Source organism: Odontomachus brunneus, unplaced genomic scaffold (assembly GCF_010583005.1).
Source record: "Odontomachus brunneus isolate Ranch 3 - 2012 unplaced genomic scaffold, Obru_v1 Obru_scaffold_025, whole genome shotgun sequence".
NCBI classification, from domain to species: Eukaryota; Metazoa; Arthropoda; class Insecta; order Hymenoptera; family Formicidae; genus Odontomachus; species Odontomachus brunneus.
The window spans coordinates 1284262-1300887 of record NW_022639475.1 but is presented as its reverse complement, the minus strand read 5'-3'; the positions used below and the strand labels follow the sequence as shown (position 1 = coordinate 1300887).

General features: G+C 51.4%; 1 protein-coding gene across 3 annotated transcripts in view; it reads left to right on the top strand.

The window, feature by feature from the left end:
* The window catches only part of LOC116842480 (protein tramtrack, alpha isoform), a 72936-nt gene that overhangs the window by 2613 nt on the left and 53697 nt on the right, over positions 1–16626 (top strand). The window contains exons 1-2 of one of the 3 annotated variants that reach the window (XM_032811755.1): positions 10401–10678; positions 15779–15849. The gene's annotated coding sequence lies outside the window, so the exon portion shown is untranslated. Of the gene's footprint in view, positions 1–10400; positions 10679–15778; positions 15850–15871; positions 16037–16626 lie in introns of those variants that run through there. The other 2 variants (XM_032811754.1, XM_032811757.1) reach the window with 2 other exon arrangements.

Genomic DNA, 16626 nt, shown 5'->3' with positions numbered 1-16626 from the left:
CTCTCTCTCTCTCTCTCTCTCTCTCTCTCTCTCTCTCTCTCTCTCTTACTCCCTTCGATCGCGGCTTTCTCTCTCCGTCTCGCTTCTCGACTTCTCGTCCTTTCTTCTCGCTCTCTGTCGTCTCTCTTCCTCTCCGTCTCGCGACGTCCTCCTCCCCCCTCTATCATCCTCTTCCTCGCTCCTTGGCTCTCCGTCGTTCCCTCTCGTTCTATCATTGCCCTCCCCCCTTTCTCTCTGTCTCTCTTCCTCTCTACATCTATCTCTGCCCTCCTCCTCCTCCTCCCCTTTCTCTTTTCCTTTCTCTACCGCCCTCTTGCTCGAGGAGGGCGCGATGGGGCGCGCTCGCTACTTGTGCATCGTTCGTGAACGACCATCTCGAGACCGGAGTCGATCTTCGACTCGAGAAATCTCTTTCATTCGGCGATCCAAGCTCTTTTTCTCTCTTTTTTCTTTTCCTCTTTTTTTTTAAATCGATTTCTTCAGCCGCGATTTTAAAGTCGAGAAACGGGACCGAGCGACACGTTGCGACGACGTCCTGCGTCCGCATTAAAAATTAAGGTCAAGTGCACCACTCGAGACCGATTGTGTCGATGTGTTTATCGTCGTAAAGTTATCCCAGCGTTTGATCGCGAGTACGTGCGCGCGTGCGCGGTCTCGCGTAACGCGGTTAATACGAAGATAATGTACGCGGGTATTTGTGACACGCAGGAAAAATCGGCGAGACCGCGTGATTCAGGTCGATCGCAAGTAGGCACACGTACGTGCACGCGGAGAGTGACGTTCGGGGCCAAAGGACTCGGAAGTTACGACATCCGGCGCACAATACCGCCGCTTCCTGCCGCCGCGCGACCTTTGATCCCACGTGATGCCACCTCGTTCGCATGTGATTTCGAACGACGCGCCGCAAGCGAAACCGGTCGATCGACGAGCGAAAAACCGGCGGTAATCGTGCGACGATCGGCTGGAAGAGGCCGCGTGTACGCAATTTACGCAAACCTCGGAGACTAGGGAAGAAAATGATAGCCGTTACCGCGAAATTTTGTGCGTTTAAGCGGCTGAGAAAAGTCGGGAAACGGTGGCGACAAGCTTGTTGATTTACCGTGTCGTCGAATTACAACCCAATGTGAAATAAGATTACATGGGACACGTAACGGAACGCGCGGAAGGGTTGTCGAAGGGGAACGTCTTCTTTGATCCCGAAAGTCGCGGCTTTTCACACCCACGGCGGGAAGGCAAAGGGAGAAAGAGAGAGAGAGAGAGAGAAAGAGACACACAGACAGAGGGAGATCTTCCACGCGACGTTGCCCGGATTTCAAAGGCGCCAACAATGAGACGCTTGATTTCTTTCGATCTCTTGTGTCCTCTTACGGAGAAAGGCTCGTCGACACGGAAACGAGAGGACAGGACGCTCCTGGACCCCTTATTTACCGTTGCCGGTCCGATCCTGGGACCACGTCATGTCACGTGCGTGCGGAGCGCGCAGAGAGTGCGTGCGCGGCGCCGCTCATCGCCGTCGTGTCGTCAACATCGTCGTCGTCGTCGTCGTCGTCGTCGTCGTCCCGGGGTCGTTGAACGAGCAGGGGGTACACGACGAGGACGACAGTAACGACCGCGCGCGCCAAGAGAGCACGCCAACCCACTTGCGTCGACCCTGGGATGCGACACGAGTCACGTGCGTACGTGTACAGCGCACGGTAATAATGCGACCCGGAGGGTGTGACCCGTTCCACATGCCCGACTCTCTCCCTCTTCCTCCTCTCCCCCCCTCTCTCTCGCTCTCTCTCTCTTTCTGTCTTCATGTTTGTTCGGTCGTCGCGTAGCTAGAGACACTTATGCTTCCACGATACTCGTAGTACCACCTTTTACATTGAGATTGTCCTTTGACGAGTACTACCAGTGATCCCGACACACGGTTTCCCGTGAAGAACTACGCGAGCTCTAATTAACGGCTGCTCAATGTTCATTGAGGTAACTACATTTGACCGACGAGACATCCTGGCGAGTCGGTTTTCTGATGAGAACACAGGGTCTACCTTAGCCGTTGGTTGATCTCCGCGAGATCTCTGAATGCTCGGAGCTACTATCCGCGGGCGCAACCTCTTTCTTTCTTTCTCTCTCGTTCGCTCTGCTTACGTGTCTCCATCTCCGTTGCTCTCCATCTCGTTCCTCTCCATCTCGTTCCTCTCGCTCGGCTCTCTCCTCTCGACGATGTACGAGGACGAAAGTAGGTAGGTAGGTAGGTAGGTGGGCAGACGGAAGTCAGTTTAACGGTATCACCCGAGAGCTCAGTCGGGCTCCTCTCCGATCCTTGGCGCGTGGAATGGGACTCGACGAAATTCATAGATATCTCGCGCGCGATGCTGTGCACGTGTCCTCCTCACACGCTTCCCGGGACGGGGAAGATGTCCCCCACAGCCCGCTTACCACGTGTCGAAATTGAAAAGCGCAGCTACGCGTATTCTCCGAAACGATCGTCCTCCGTCGAGGATCCCCTTGTTATCTCGTTGCGCCTCGTCGACGATCCGTCGTCGCCCCCATTCATCTTTGTTCGGCTTCCTTTTTTTTCTCTTTCCTTCTATATTCCATTAATGAAATTAAATCACAATAGACGAGCCCGCACGAGGATTCCACCACCGGTCAGTCGACTTCCGAGAGGGGCGCGAACGTGCCCTCATCCGGACGGGGTTGATGCGGGGAACAATGGTCGTTGAGAAAGAGGGAGGACGTTGACCCTCCGCCGCTCCCACACCGCATTACGTCAAGCCGCGTGCGTCCACCGCGCTCTCCGTCCCTCTTCGCCTACTCCCGCGGCGTTTGACGGGCTCTACGAGCGACACGGGGTTGCACCTTGCGAGGCCTCGTGTCTTGACGCGAACTTTCGACTCCTCCTGGGAGTTGGAAAGGGGCGAGGACGCGTGGGAGGGGGAGAAAATACGTGGCATTCCTGCACGAGGTCTTCCCACGGATAAGCTGTTATCTGTTTCTCTCTTTCCCTCTCCCTGTCCCTCTTCCCCTGCCTTCTGCCTCTTTCTCTCTCACATACTTGTACTCCGTATTGTAGTATATACTAGCGGCAATAATAACAGGAAATAACGCATCCAGGCGCGTCCAGGTGCATCATCAAAGCACGAAAACGACGTTCTCGTCGTCGTCGTCGTCGTCGTCGCGAAATCCTCTCTGGCGACTGGGAGATACGTATCCGGTCGCGGAGTCTTCTCTGGATGATCTTAGGGACCGTTAATGCCGGAGGTCCTCGTTTCCTTGTTTCACGAGTCGCCACTTGAAACGTGTCGCGCGACGAGATTGCTCAAAGAGGCGTTGCCCTTATTTCGGCATTCGGAGCGATAATGGAGATAAATAAGTGTGTGTGTCTGGTCGTATCATCCCGTTATCGCGCGATGGAAATCGCGTGCTAGTAACGAGTCTTGTTGCGCTATATTACTTTCCACCGAGGTTCATCTTGTCGCGTCTTTACCGTCTTTACCCCGCGATTTTCGCTGTCGCAATCCGACGTGATGCACGAGCGGGTAGTGTCGGTTCGTGAGGAACTACACTGAGAAAAAAAAAACAGATCGACCAAGTCAGCCGTCCCTTCAAAGAAATATTGTAGCTATTGATTGAATTACGCGTTAGTGCAATAATAAGTTGCGTTTATAGGGGATGTGTTCAGGAAACACGACGGTTGAGTGAACGCTCAGCGCCGTTGGAATATTTTCTTTCAGATCTACCATGAATCTAAAGGAATGCTTCAATCGAAGATGATAATCACTCAACGGTTGCGCAATCGTCGTGTTTTTCAAACTATAATTACTGACCAAATTGCAATCATAGGGTCAATTGACAATTCTCTTTCTTCCTTTCTCTCATCAACTATATAATTCTTTCAATCGAAACTAAACGTTGCTTGGACGAATTTGCTTTCATTAAGTCAGCTACTTGTTTTTTCTCAGTGTACCTGTAGCTCTCAAAGTTTGAGTTCATATTTCAAAAGGTGGCATTTGGACTGGAGATCTATATTTTGAACAGAGATTATATCGAGTTATCGCGAAGTTTTCCGCGCTGTAATGAGCTTTGAGACGCGTGAGGAGCTTAGAAGAGAAGCGAGCTCCTCGATTTCGCGAGTCCGGCTCGGTCACCTTCGACTTGGCTCTCGCGCAGAAAGTATTCGCATAATTACAGGGTTCCCCGCGTGATATTCGGGGGACCAGCGCACCATGGGCATCGCAACCCGTCGGCGGCGGCAACCTGTTGCAACCACCCCGAACATGTAGCCGTCGCCAGCGGGAGGCGTCCAACTGGTCCGAAAGCAAGCGGGTAGCTGGGTGCGTGTTTCTCGTTCGCTTCGCGAGATGCCTGGACCTTGCGAATAGAACCGGATAGCGAATAATGAGCGCGTGCCTCTCTGCAGCGAGATCGCGCAGGTGTGATTTGACGGACGATAGGAAACGACAGCTCGACGACGACGACAACTGCGACGATCTGTTTCGCGCGACCGTCGACTATATTCGTCACGATGAGGCATAAATCTTACTGTATCCGTGTGAAATGTTCGTATCTATGCCGAATATGCCTATGACAGAGGAAGGGAATGAAAACTCGTTCCTCGTGACTTTCAGGGCGACTTTCACCAAAATTTTAATGAACGATGGCCTTCGCCGAACTCCGATTAGTCCAATCGAATTAATCTAAACGATTTAAGATCGCTATCTCAGGCAAATTATTAAATTGCTTGCTGTATTTTGTTAAAATAGATGGAAGCTGTTAATTTTTCGATCGTAGTCGGGTGTACAGTTTAAAATTGGAGTTGACAATTCTGTTAATTATTCGTCGATTAGCTTGGAGTTTGGTAAAAGCCATTCTAGGTTAATCGACGATTAATTCAGCCAATATGGAAAATGAGAGACAGTTTGTCGTTGAAATGAGTAAATATATTCTCTTGTCCTTATCAAATACACGCAGAAGTTACTGTTGACAATTCCGTGGCTAATCATCGACCATTTCAACCAGAATTCGATGAGAAAGCTACCCTTAGAGAAACGCCAGAAATATTTTGACGCTTTCTTTCGCGATTACTCGCTTCTCCATCGCAAATACGTTTTGCGAGGTCGCTCGTAAATCAATCGATAGATTCCATTAATCCGAGTAATTTCATAATCCGGTAATAATCCTTAGAGAGTCGAGGGTCTCTCTCTCTTTCTTTCTCTACCTATTTATCTACCTATCTATTTATCTCTCTCTTTCTCTCTCTCTATCTCTTTCTCTTTGAATCGAAGTGGAATCGACTGCGCTACCTGTCTACCTGGCGACCTGTGGGGGCTCGCTTCTGTGGGGTGAAAAGAGGGGCTGCGGGGGGAAGGGTGCAGAGGACGAGAGAGGAGAGCCGGGGACGAACAAAGGGCGTATTCACGCGTCAAAAGTCACCACAGCGTGACGGTAGGGTGGTCCATGAAGAGAGAAAGAGAAAGAGGAGGGGGGAGGGAGAGAGAGAGAGAGACCTGCGGGACCTACTTCGGTGTTTCAGCGCCACGAGCACTTGTCGCACGGCCCGTTTGTATGTTCGCCCGATAAAACGGCAGGCGCGTGGTCTGTGCTACATCGAGACGCGACGCGTTTGCATTTCCAATTCGATCAAATCGAAGACTCGATTGCATCGAGTCGAGCTTATAAGGATACGCGACTTCGACGACTGCGTCGGCATTAATTCTGCCCCGTCGTTTTCACGGAAGCGCGTCGCGTCTCCGCGCCGAACCCTTCCAATTTCTATTTCTAGTTATCGAGAAATCGATATGCAAGGGCGGATCGGTGCTCACGTGTGTATGCGTGTGTTACTACGAAAGGTGTAATCGGAAGATATGTACACGCTCGCGCGCGCACACACACACACACACACACACACACACGCGCGCGCGCGCGCGTGCACGCACAGAAACAGTGCGGTCAAGTCGGAACCGACTGTCCTTATCTCGATCCGCAAGGTCTTTTTATCGAACCCTCGATGTGCTCGGAGAGCGAGCGGTGTTCGTCGAGAAGTCGACGACGCTGATGCCAGCCTATACCGAGGTGGCTTTCGAAATACCAAAAAGGCAGGGCGTCGAAGGAACGTGCGCGAGAAAAAGTCGGCGCTTTAGTAGGTCAACGTCGATGTTGTTCCTTCCCTTCGAGGATTACGTCACCGTCGCCTCCCAACTCGCGCCCGCACGCCAACGCTCCGACCGCGCTGTTGCTGCACGTGAAGATATGCCGTATCGCGTGTGCGTGTACGTACATGTGTGTATGTGTGTGTATGTGTGTGTATATGCGTGTACCGCGTGCGTACGTGCGTGCGTGCGTGCGCGAGCGTGAGCGAGCGAGCGAGCGAACGATCTACGCGCCGTGTTCGTCTTCTACCAGGCTTACACACGCTTACACACGCATGTAACGCGCGCACACGTGTGCCCACGTACGCGATGTGTGCTACAGTGTGCGCACTTGACCACCTACCTACCTACCCGTCCACCCACCTCGAGGAAACTAGGAATCATTTTAACAGACCAGGTAGAGCGGCCGATCGCCAGAGGCCGCAGGCTGAAAGAGGGAAACCTTCGCGATCGCGAACTTCATGATCATGCCGCGCGGAAACCCTTCCGGAAAAGGGAACGAGTGAAGCGAATGGTTAGGAATGATGAGACGAGAGGCACTCAAAGAAGGAAAACACGGAGACGTAGCGACCGAAGAAGTCTCTCGATAGTCCTTAGTATTTTTCCATTAAAGTGTGTTTACGTGTATCAGTCGCGTTGCGTCCTTGAAGAGTCTCCCTCCCTCCCTCCTTCCTTCCTTCCCTTCCTCCTTCCTTCTCTTTCTCTGCGTCGAATCTTTGATGGGACATTCTCGTATTATTTTATTTTAATAACGTGAACCTCTCGTCTCGGGATTAGCGCTCCGTAGAAAATCCTGTAAGATATCCCGAGGCAAACGGTGTGTGTTGAAAAAGATAATCGGTGAAATCAGTCTCTTATCTCTTATCTTGAGGGAAACCGCAGGAAGGAATTTCCCCGCGTGCTACTTCGGGATCGATGGTTTTACGAGGGTTTACAAGCGTGTAAGCGACTATCGCATGTTAGAGGAACAGAGAGAGAGAGAGAGAGAGAGAGAGGGGGAGAAAGCCAGAGATAGGTTGCGGGAAGAGGGAAGGGTATGCGGGTCGGGGTCGAGTCATGCATATCGATGGCCGGCTTGCATGAATTTTTCATACTCTCCTACGATTTTGAAAGCCGCTCGCTCTCTCGTAAATCCATAAGCCCGCTCCTCAACATCTTGGCGCACAATACCGTATGGAAGCGATCGATATGGAATATCCTATCCTTCCACTCTTCGGCCTGAAATCATAGGTAAATTTTCATTTAAACGGAAAGGCTGAACAAATCGTCGTCGCGTGCGAGACAGACCGACGGAACCGTGCAAACTGAAGAACTGTATAAAGACTGTACAATATTGCGTAAATCGTTATGTCGAGCAGTTGGATCGATTTATCCAAACGCATCCAGAAAAGTCCGAGAGACTTTATTTTAACTGATATATTCGATAAAGATATACATAAGCTAACACACTGTCGACTCCCGATGGATCATGAATCGACTAGGTCTTATAACAATTCTGACGACTAGACACGGTCGGGTTTCATTTTCACCTCAATTTTTATATCATTTGTCGGGGTTATTGCGATATTTGAACTTTCGCCCCGTCGACCATAATATATAACTAATAAGCTCGCGCGGAGATCCGCGAGAGTGCCCGACGACACACTCCGACGAGTCCACGGCCGGTACCAGTCGCGGTGAGCGTCTGCGAGAATCCGTCCACGCGTCGCGTCTTCCCCGCCCGAAGTCAGCCAGCGCGGTGTCGTCCATTGATAGTCCTGGATACAAGAGCGAAGAACGAGAAAAAAGCACACGCTCGCTCGTGGTGGTGCTCGTGCCGCGCCACGAGAGAAAACGGAAAAGGAGAATGAAAGGAGACGATGCGGCGGAAGACGATGACGCCGGTAGAGAGAAGGGGGGAGTAGAGGGAGGGAGGAGAGGGCGAACGAAGAGAAGCGAGGAGTGAAAGATATTGGTAATCGAGGAATCCGGGAACTCAGAACCGTTCGAACGATTGGCTGCCGCAGACACAAGGTCGTTGTCCTTGGGGGATCAACGACCCCTCGACAAGAGGGTGCCATGGTGGGGATATATCTCGCGCGCCCGCGCTCGCTTGCGCCTCCCCGACGTCGCCGCCACCGCCGCCGTCGTCGTCGTCGTCGTCGTCGTCGTCGTCGTCGTCGTCGTCGTCTGGGCATAAGGGCGCCCTCAGGTTGCTCGGTCGGGTTGTGTAACCCGCGGGGTTAGACGCGCAGCCCGATAGACGCGACGCGTCGCTGGCCGGAGTTAACTAACCCCGACTTGGCGACCTCCACTCTCGCCCCCCCTTCTGCCCTCTCCTTTCCCCCCTTCCTCCCCTCTTCCCTCGGATGTCGATACGAGCGGACGAAGACGATCGACTCGGTCTATCTTGGCCAATTAGCGTCGTGCGATCGACCTCGCGGTTCTCTAGATTCTGATTCTATACCGAGATGTAGACAGCTGTGAAGTAGACTCGCGCTTCTCGACGGCACTGAGAAACGCGACTGACTGCTCATGGTGTTTCTTCGGGGTGTCTCCGAAGACGTCTGATCGCCACTTTTTAACAAGGATACCTCTCGTGTTTCGCGTGGTCTTGATTACTCGATAATATTTTGCGCGTATCCCTTTCGACTCAGTATAGAAACTGAGAATTTTGTAAGTAAATTGAAAAAGAGAGAAGGCTTGTAGGAAAAACCAAGTCGCAGGATTTCAGTTGGGCAATTTGAATACATTTGGAAGGGTAATGATATTTTCGAATAGTACAGAATAACGCTACAGTAAAGAGAAGCAAATATAACTCTAGAAATTGATGATTGGATATGGTTGCACGAGTGAGAGGGTGAGAGGTATATTAAACAGTAAGAGGTATGTAAACACAGGAATTGAGATACACATCGCGATTTGGCGTGTGAAGTTGGAATGTGATTCATCATGTACGTTGTAAGACTGAGAAGGCCTTCGGCACGTATGTTACTATCACTGCCAAGCGTTATTATACCACCCTTCCACAATTAATTAAAATTGTCCAACTAAGATCCTACAATTTGATTATCATAAGCCTTCTCTGTCTTCCATTTGGCTTCTGCCACAAGAGATTAAAACAGATGTATTCGAAAATGAACTCTACAAGTCTGTGTGTGTGTGTGTGTGGGATAAACAATCAAACCTGCACAAAGATGAAACTTCTGGGACACCCTGTGAAGCACATAATCGCCGTCGGTGCAACTGGCCCTCGGGGAACAGGGATAGGGATGCACGTAAGATAAACCGTACAAGGGAACGAGAGGAGGAGCAGAAGGAAGGAAGGCTGAAAGGCAGCCTGGGGATAAAGAGTCCGAGTGGTTACGGAGGGATCGAAGTCTCTCGCGAGACAGAGGGGGGTTGGCGAGTTTTATCTCCGTGCAAGAGAGCGGCGTAACCACCTGTTGGGGTGGCGGCGGCGACGGCGGCGGCGGCTGCGGCTGCGGCTGCGGTACTTCGTGACTGTTTATTTTCGGCCGCGAGTTAATTTCGAATATCCTGCGGCGCCTCCGCGGGTTGATAGCGTGCGTTGCAACCGAGAATCTCTCTGTGTGTCGGAGCAGAGGGGTAAGAGTGAGGCGGAGAAGCCTGGGGGGCGGTGATGAAGTACAAGTAGCGCGAAGTACACGCGAGAAGCGCGGCAGCATGATATTCGAATGCATATTCAATATAGAAACTGAGATTTTCAAAAATGAACTGCAAAAAGAGCGGGAGAAAAGATTTATGATAGTCAAATCTTTTATAATTGGGCAATTTAAATTAATCGTGAAAGAGTAACAATGTTTAACAGTGTAGTACGCGCAAGTAAAGAGACTCAAATATAACGCTAAAAATTACTGATGTGTATTCTGAGAATTTCGCATTCTCTCTCTCTTTTTCCCTCATTCGCAAACTCATCGACGAATCTGTAAGGAAGTCAAAAGACACCCTGTATATCCCATACAGCCCTATATATATATATATATATATATATATATATATATATTTATCTATTTATTTGTTTATATTTATATATACACACACACATATATATATATATATATATATATATATATATATATATATATATATATATATATATCATAAAAGAGTCGCAAGCCAACGAGTACAATTTTATCTGTGACCGAGGAGTCTCTCTCTCACGTCGTCCTGATTCGCTCCCATTTGAATACACCGAAGCCTTCAACACGTGCATCGGTACACACGCTTGGCGATAAGCGCAGCGCAAGAAAACGGTAGGGCGGTTCGCCAACGTCCCTTCGCGCGTTCGCCGGAAGGACTCGCCGGTGTTACGCTCGATGAAGGAGCGTGAGAGTGCAGGACGACGACGAAGAAGGCGATGACGACGACGACGCAGGAGAGGAGGAAGGACGGCCGTGGATCCTCGGCTGGACAGGGAGCAGCGCCGAACGGTGGCGAGCGGAGCAGAGTAGAGCAGAGCAGAGCAGGGCAGGCCAGGCCAGGGAGCAATGTCCCTTCGTCGGCGTCATCCCCTTCCTCTATCGCGTACGCGACTCGAGGTATGCACGCCGTTACTCGCCTCCACGCGCGCGTACTCTCTTTCTCTCTCGTTCTTTCTCTCTATCGCTCTGCGTCCCTCTCTCGCTCTCCCTCTCTCTCTCTCTCTCTTTCGCCGCGGTGCTCGCTCGCTTTTTATGGTAGAACCGCGCCGGAATCTTCCACGAGGCTTTCCCGAGAGAGTTTCCCGCCGCGCCGTCAGAACCCTCCACTCGCGGGCGGTCGCGCGAACGAACAAGCGGAGTACGGAACGGGTGGCGAGGAGGAGATCTCTCGTTGAACTTGTAGTTGGAGCGACGAAGGATAGCTTCATTTGCGCGTTTGTTTCTGTCTCGTAATGTAGTTGTATTCTCTTGGAATTGGACGTGACGTTATCACGGAGAGTGGAGGAGAAGTAAATGAGAGCGAGAGAGAAGGGGGAAAGGATAGAGAACGCGGTGAATGATAAAGATTGGCAAAATGAAAAGCCTATAAGAGTTGACGTTGGACTGTTGTAGAGATTTTATTTTCCTATCTCCTTGATTTAATCTTGATTCGTCATCAATCTTGATCGTAGATCTTGGACCTTTAGTATCGCTCTCTTAAGTAATTATATTTTCATTAATGATATTAATCATCCATTGGAATTAGAGTGGGGAGCAGTCGCGATAGTAGTTTCCCTCCGGTAATGAATACTTTTATGATAATTGTATTCAGTTAACTCTGTTTCCGCGGAGAAACGCACGTTTCCACGACTGGCCCGCTTTTTCCTATAAATGAGTCATCCACGATGACGATTGGCGCGAACGACGATCGCGAATTCGCCCGAAGGACCGAGCGAAACGGATGAGAGGAGTGCTGGCACGTCGTTTCCTTCTGGTCGCGGTTTCTCGGAATATCCTTTGCGGTCGACCCGCGGCGGATAAGGATATCTGAGCATGAAGCGGCGCGCCCGCGCGCATCTCGAAGCAGCGCGACGTCAGTAACTCGACGAGAAAACGGCTCTCCCCCCCCGCCTTTTCTCGGTATATATCTCGTCCTTTCTATTTGTCTCGACCTCAAAACCCTACGATGACCTTAGAAGGGCCGCTGATGTGCTGGAAGTGCCGTGTGCTGCCGGCCGAGAAAAAGAATATCGTTCACGCCTCTTCAGGGTGTAGCTGGCCTGATAAGATAGCCGTGTATGCCATACGTATGTGTGTGTTGCACGGTGTTAAGGCGAATTTACGCGCACTACTCTTGATGATTGCGATCCCGGTTGATCGGTTTGAGCGGAATTCGTCGATTGAATCAACCCAGAATTCTCATTTGTAGAAACCAGCTGTCGAAACGGCTGTACATTTTCGAGAGTTCGACTCTGAGTCGCTCAGAGGGGAGGGGGTACTTGAGAGAGAGAGAGAAGGCGGGAGGAGAGGGAGAGAAAGACACAGAGAGAGAGAGATAGCGAATTGCTTTTTTCTCAAGTTAAAGTGCCTCGTGACTGGATCACGTCCAGCAGTCGCACGTTATCATTGAATTAGGCGGGAAACTGAATTGGGAGCACATTCGAGTTGGGCATGCAGATCTTGTGTTTAATTACCGCACGTGATCGGTGTCATCGACACTCGGTGTCGCTCTGCGAGATCGACCATTGGAGATACCCCCGTCTCGATCTGAGGAGAATTCAAACACCGTAAAGAGGTTAAGACGACACTTAACCCCCCCGGTCGCATATGGTGCCCAGTTGGAACGGCACTGGCGTGTCGTAACACGAACCTTATGTGTACACTAATTAGGACCATTGAGGAGGAACGACGGAGAGAAGACGTCCGATATAGGACGCCACCCGTTAGCTCGTAACGCCCGCGGCGCGATTGCGCGTCGCGCTAACGTTTAACGTTAATTCCCGCGCCGTTTTTTTTTTCCTCGCCGCCGTCGCTCTGCTCTTCTCCTCTTTTTTCTGTTTTCTACCGATCTATCGATTGAAATCGGCTCGCGGCGGAAAGGTAATGTCTCTTGACAGGATGTGATTTGAAATTGACTGCAACAGAATGAATAATTCGAAGATGCTCTTGAAAATAGCGACACGAGACAGCTGTCTCTCGCTTATCGCGAAATCGAACGTTTGATTTCCCTCACAGCGGATATATATCTCTATCTCTCTAATGTATTTTTATTTCACGGACGTGCAGGTCGAGGAGCGTCGTCGCGCGTTCGTTCTCTGTCTCCCTTCTCCCCCCCCCCTCTCTCTCTCTCTCTCTCTTTCTTTCCACGTGCGCTCGTCCGATCCGCTGTCCGACGTTCCGCCACGGCTCGTTAATTTTCCGGAAATGTATCCGAACTCTGTCGCAATCGCGCGTTGTCGCGAGGTGCGCCACCCTCGGCGACACGGCCGACGGGGCCCCACCTCGACGAATCTAATCACGGCGGAGGCATGCAAATCGCGAATGCGCATGCAAATTCACACGTGGCCGTCGCGCGCCTCGTCGTCGTCGATTCGCGAATGCGTAAACCCGTTTCCGTATAAATATACTATACTTGATAAATGGCTCGCTAGAAGATTTAATGTCCTTTGTATTTGCCACCATATCTAATTTTCCCAGAAAAAATTCTTTTAATTATGCCGACGAAAGAGTCAAAGAAAGAGAGAGAGAGAGAGAGAGAGAGAAGGAAAGGGAAAGAGGAGGGGTGGGGAATATATTATCTATTCCGATTTCCTGAAACGGTCGCTTCACGCCATTTTTATGCATATCGCCGTCTATATGTCTCGGATTATTTTTAAATTTCACCGATATCGAAGCGCGACCTTTTCCACACTATTTTAGTGTGAGTCGATTCGAATCACCTTAAGAAAGCCGAGGGACGAGGTGAAGACCTTGGGATAGAATTTCCGACACACGATTATCGCGCGAGATCGAGAACTCGTGCGACGAGAGGAAGCGAATAGAGGAGGAGAGAGGCACTGGTCGCCCCGCATTTTCAGATATTTTATTATCGTATCCTGAAACATTACCGAGATTTACCCTCCGGAGTAAATCGCCCGTATTTTTCGATCGCTAGTCAGTACGCGAGGTGCGCGCGCGCACCTCAAGAAGTATGAAAGGATCTTTGTGGCGCGCATATAACGGGGAGTCGGGCTGGCAGGCGGGTAAGCCGGGCAAGGCAAAGGCAAGACAAGACAAGACACGGCAAGGCCTGGCAAGACGCGAGAGAGGGCTTGGCTCTCTCCCTCTCCTTCTCCTCCTTCGTTCACTTGCTCTCTCTCTCTCTCTCCCTTTCTCTCTCTGTCTGTCTCTCTCTTTCGTTCTTCCTATCGCTCCCTCTTTCTCTCTCGAGTTCGGCCGCCAAGTCGAAGTCGCGTCGCCGCCGCCGTGGCCGTTTCTCAACCCTTTCGCGGTTACGTCACGTTAAAAAAGCTATTTGGGGTCAACACCCCGCGCAGCAGCGACACGTGTAGTACTTCTCGGTTCCTCCGTTCCTCCCGCTCCGCTCACTGCCGCCGTCCTCCACCCCGCGAACGCGAAGACAGCCCTCTCCTCCTCCCTCCCTCCCTCCGGCTCCTCCGCGCGCGCGAGAGCGGTGACGCCATTGCTGCCACTTTCCTCCCTCCCCCTGTCTCCTCGTTCGCCTACTCTAAGTGTCCCTTCTACTCTCGCCGAGGTTACCACCGGGTTTCTAAGCTCCCTAGACGAGCCAGGGCCTCTGTCCTGTTTCTGGCGAGGAACGCACGGTACCGTAGGTGCCGAATCTCGCGAACGGATAAGGACGGATGCTTGCCACGTTATGAATAGTGTCGACGCTTCGTGGTTGCATGCATTACATTCTTTAATTTGAAAGGAAAACAGAGGAGTAAAAGTAACTTAAGCCGCCGTATCGTAGCTCTAACCCTCGCACGTGAAAAATATGCCCTTGTTCATAATGTCGATTTTGCAATACACGAGTTTCTTGTGAGAGAGAGAGAGAGAGAGAGAGAGAGAGAGAGAGAGAGAGAGAAAGAGAGAGAGAAAGAAACGGAGAATGAAGCTTAAGAAAGATAAGATAGGAGATGGAGAGAGCTAGAGAGAAAAACAGACAGAAAGAGGCAGAATGAGAAAGAGAGAAGGGGACAAAGCAGCCCCGAGCGATACAGCCCTGGCCGTGGGCGCAGTAAAGTGGTAGGAGAGGCCAGCTGAGTTTCTCGAAGAGCGAGCGAGTGAGCGAACGCTCCGAGCTAGAACTAGCTAGAGTCTTGCTAGAGCGAAGCCAAGGACACTAGACGATCAGCAACAGCAGCCGGAGGAGTCAAACGGCGGTGGCGGCGGCGGCGACGGCGGTGGTGATTCCCCTTCACCCCGACCCACATCGTCTACGTGAGCGAACACCCCTCTACCCCCGTTACCGTCGCCATCCTCACCCCCTCCACATCTCGACGCTCGGCTCCCGCCGTCGTCGCTGCCGCCGCCCCGAGAGTCTCTCTCCGCAGCTTCCCCTTCCAGACACTTTTTTTTGTCCGACTATACGCCTCTCGTCCATCGCGACAAGGCAGCCTCCGAGCCTTTTTATCAGTCGACCGAAAAGATCCGCAGGGATCCTGCCGCATCGCGAAAAATAGAAAGAGAGAGAGAGACAGAGAGCAACCCTTGCTCATGCTGCGAACGGACGCACACATGTATGCATATATATAAATATACCGCTTGCATACGTATATCGCACAAACACACGTTTTCTATCTCCCTCTCTCTTCCTTTCAAACTACCGAGGCTCGCCGCTCCCCTGATTTTCGTCCGCGGCAAGGGTCTCGCGAAACGGCGCGGGCATACCGTTAAACGCGCTCTCTACCGAAGGGTGAGGGTGAGGGCAGAGCGGAGAGCGAGAACGATTGAAAGAGAGGAAAAGAAAGAGAGAGGATTACAGGCACGGAGTGTGCGCGATATAAACTTGTAGCGGTAGTATTTGGAACTCGGAATCAGGGTTGTGCGAAACATTTTATTTGAAACAAAATTCGAAATATATTTCAATCATTAATCATTCCAACATAAAGTTCTTTTAAACCTGTTTTAAACATATGTTTGGAATAAGTGTTTATTTATCGAATGTTTTACCGTTTTCAAAATGTTGAAGACTTTAGATACATGGTATGTTTAATTTTTTGTTGTTCTTTTCAGACATAGTAGCAACCCTACTCGAGACACGCATGACGTGGCGATGTTGCCGGCACAGCGATTCTTCACCGATGGTAAGACTCATTGTACTGAGGGCACGTGGGTGTTATTGATAAGAGCGTCGCTCTCGTCACTGTCGTCGTCGGCGACGTAAGAGGCGAGCACGGGAAATCATCGCCCCGAAACGTCGCGACCCAACGCTCTCTCAACTTCGGCGGAGGCAGTTACGAGGAGACCGTCGACGACGCGCAACAGTGGTCGGTAGGTTGGTGCACGTTGAAGTTCCGTTGCGAAGCGACCTCGTGACGACGGCGGACGGCGGCGGCGGCGGCGGCGGACAGAGGGAGACGGACGCGGTCCGCCGCCGCCACCGCCGCGACTGGGGGAAAAAAGCGCGCAGGCGCGAATCGCGCTCTCTCGCTACTAACCCGCGACGACACCACCAACTTGCGCTCCCTCCTTCTCTCCCTCTTGGTCTCTTCGCCTGCTCCACGCTCGCGAATTTCCTGCCCCGAGGAAGAAGGTGGCGTGCGGGGGGAGCATCCCTCTCCGCGTGCACCCCGCGACGTTCGAGGTCGCTCCATCCCCACCCTCTCTGCCCCTCGAGGAAAGGATTTCGTTCTCTTCTCCTCTTCTCGTCTTCCTTCGCCTTGACCCTCGCCCCCTACCCCCCAAAATGGTCAGCGCTTTCACGACTGAGGATGAAGTTTCTCGAGTTGACGGGTTGAATCCGTCTGGTCGCACTAATTTCACGCGACGAACGAGTTTAAGGTCAAAGGGTAGTTCCGATCTTGACAGACTTGAGATATATCAGATGGAAATACTAGACCCATGTCTTTTTCATACGCCAA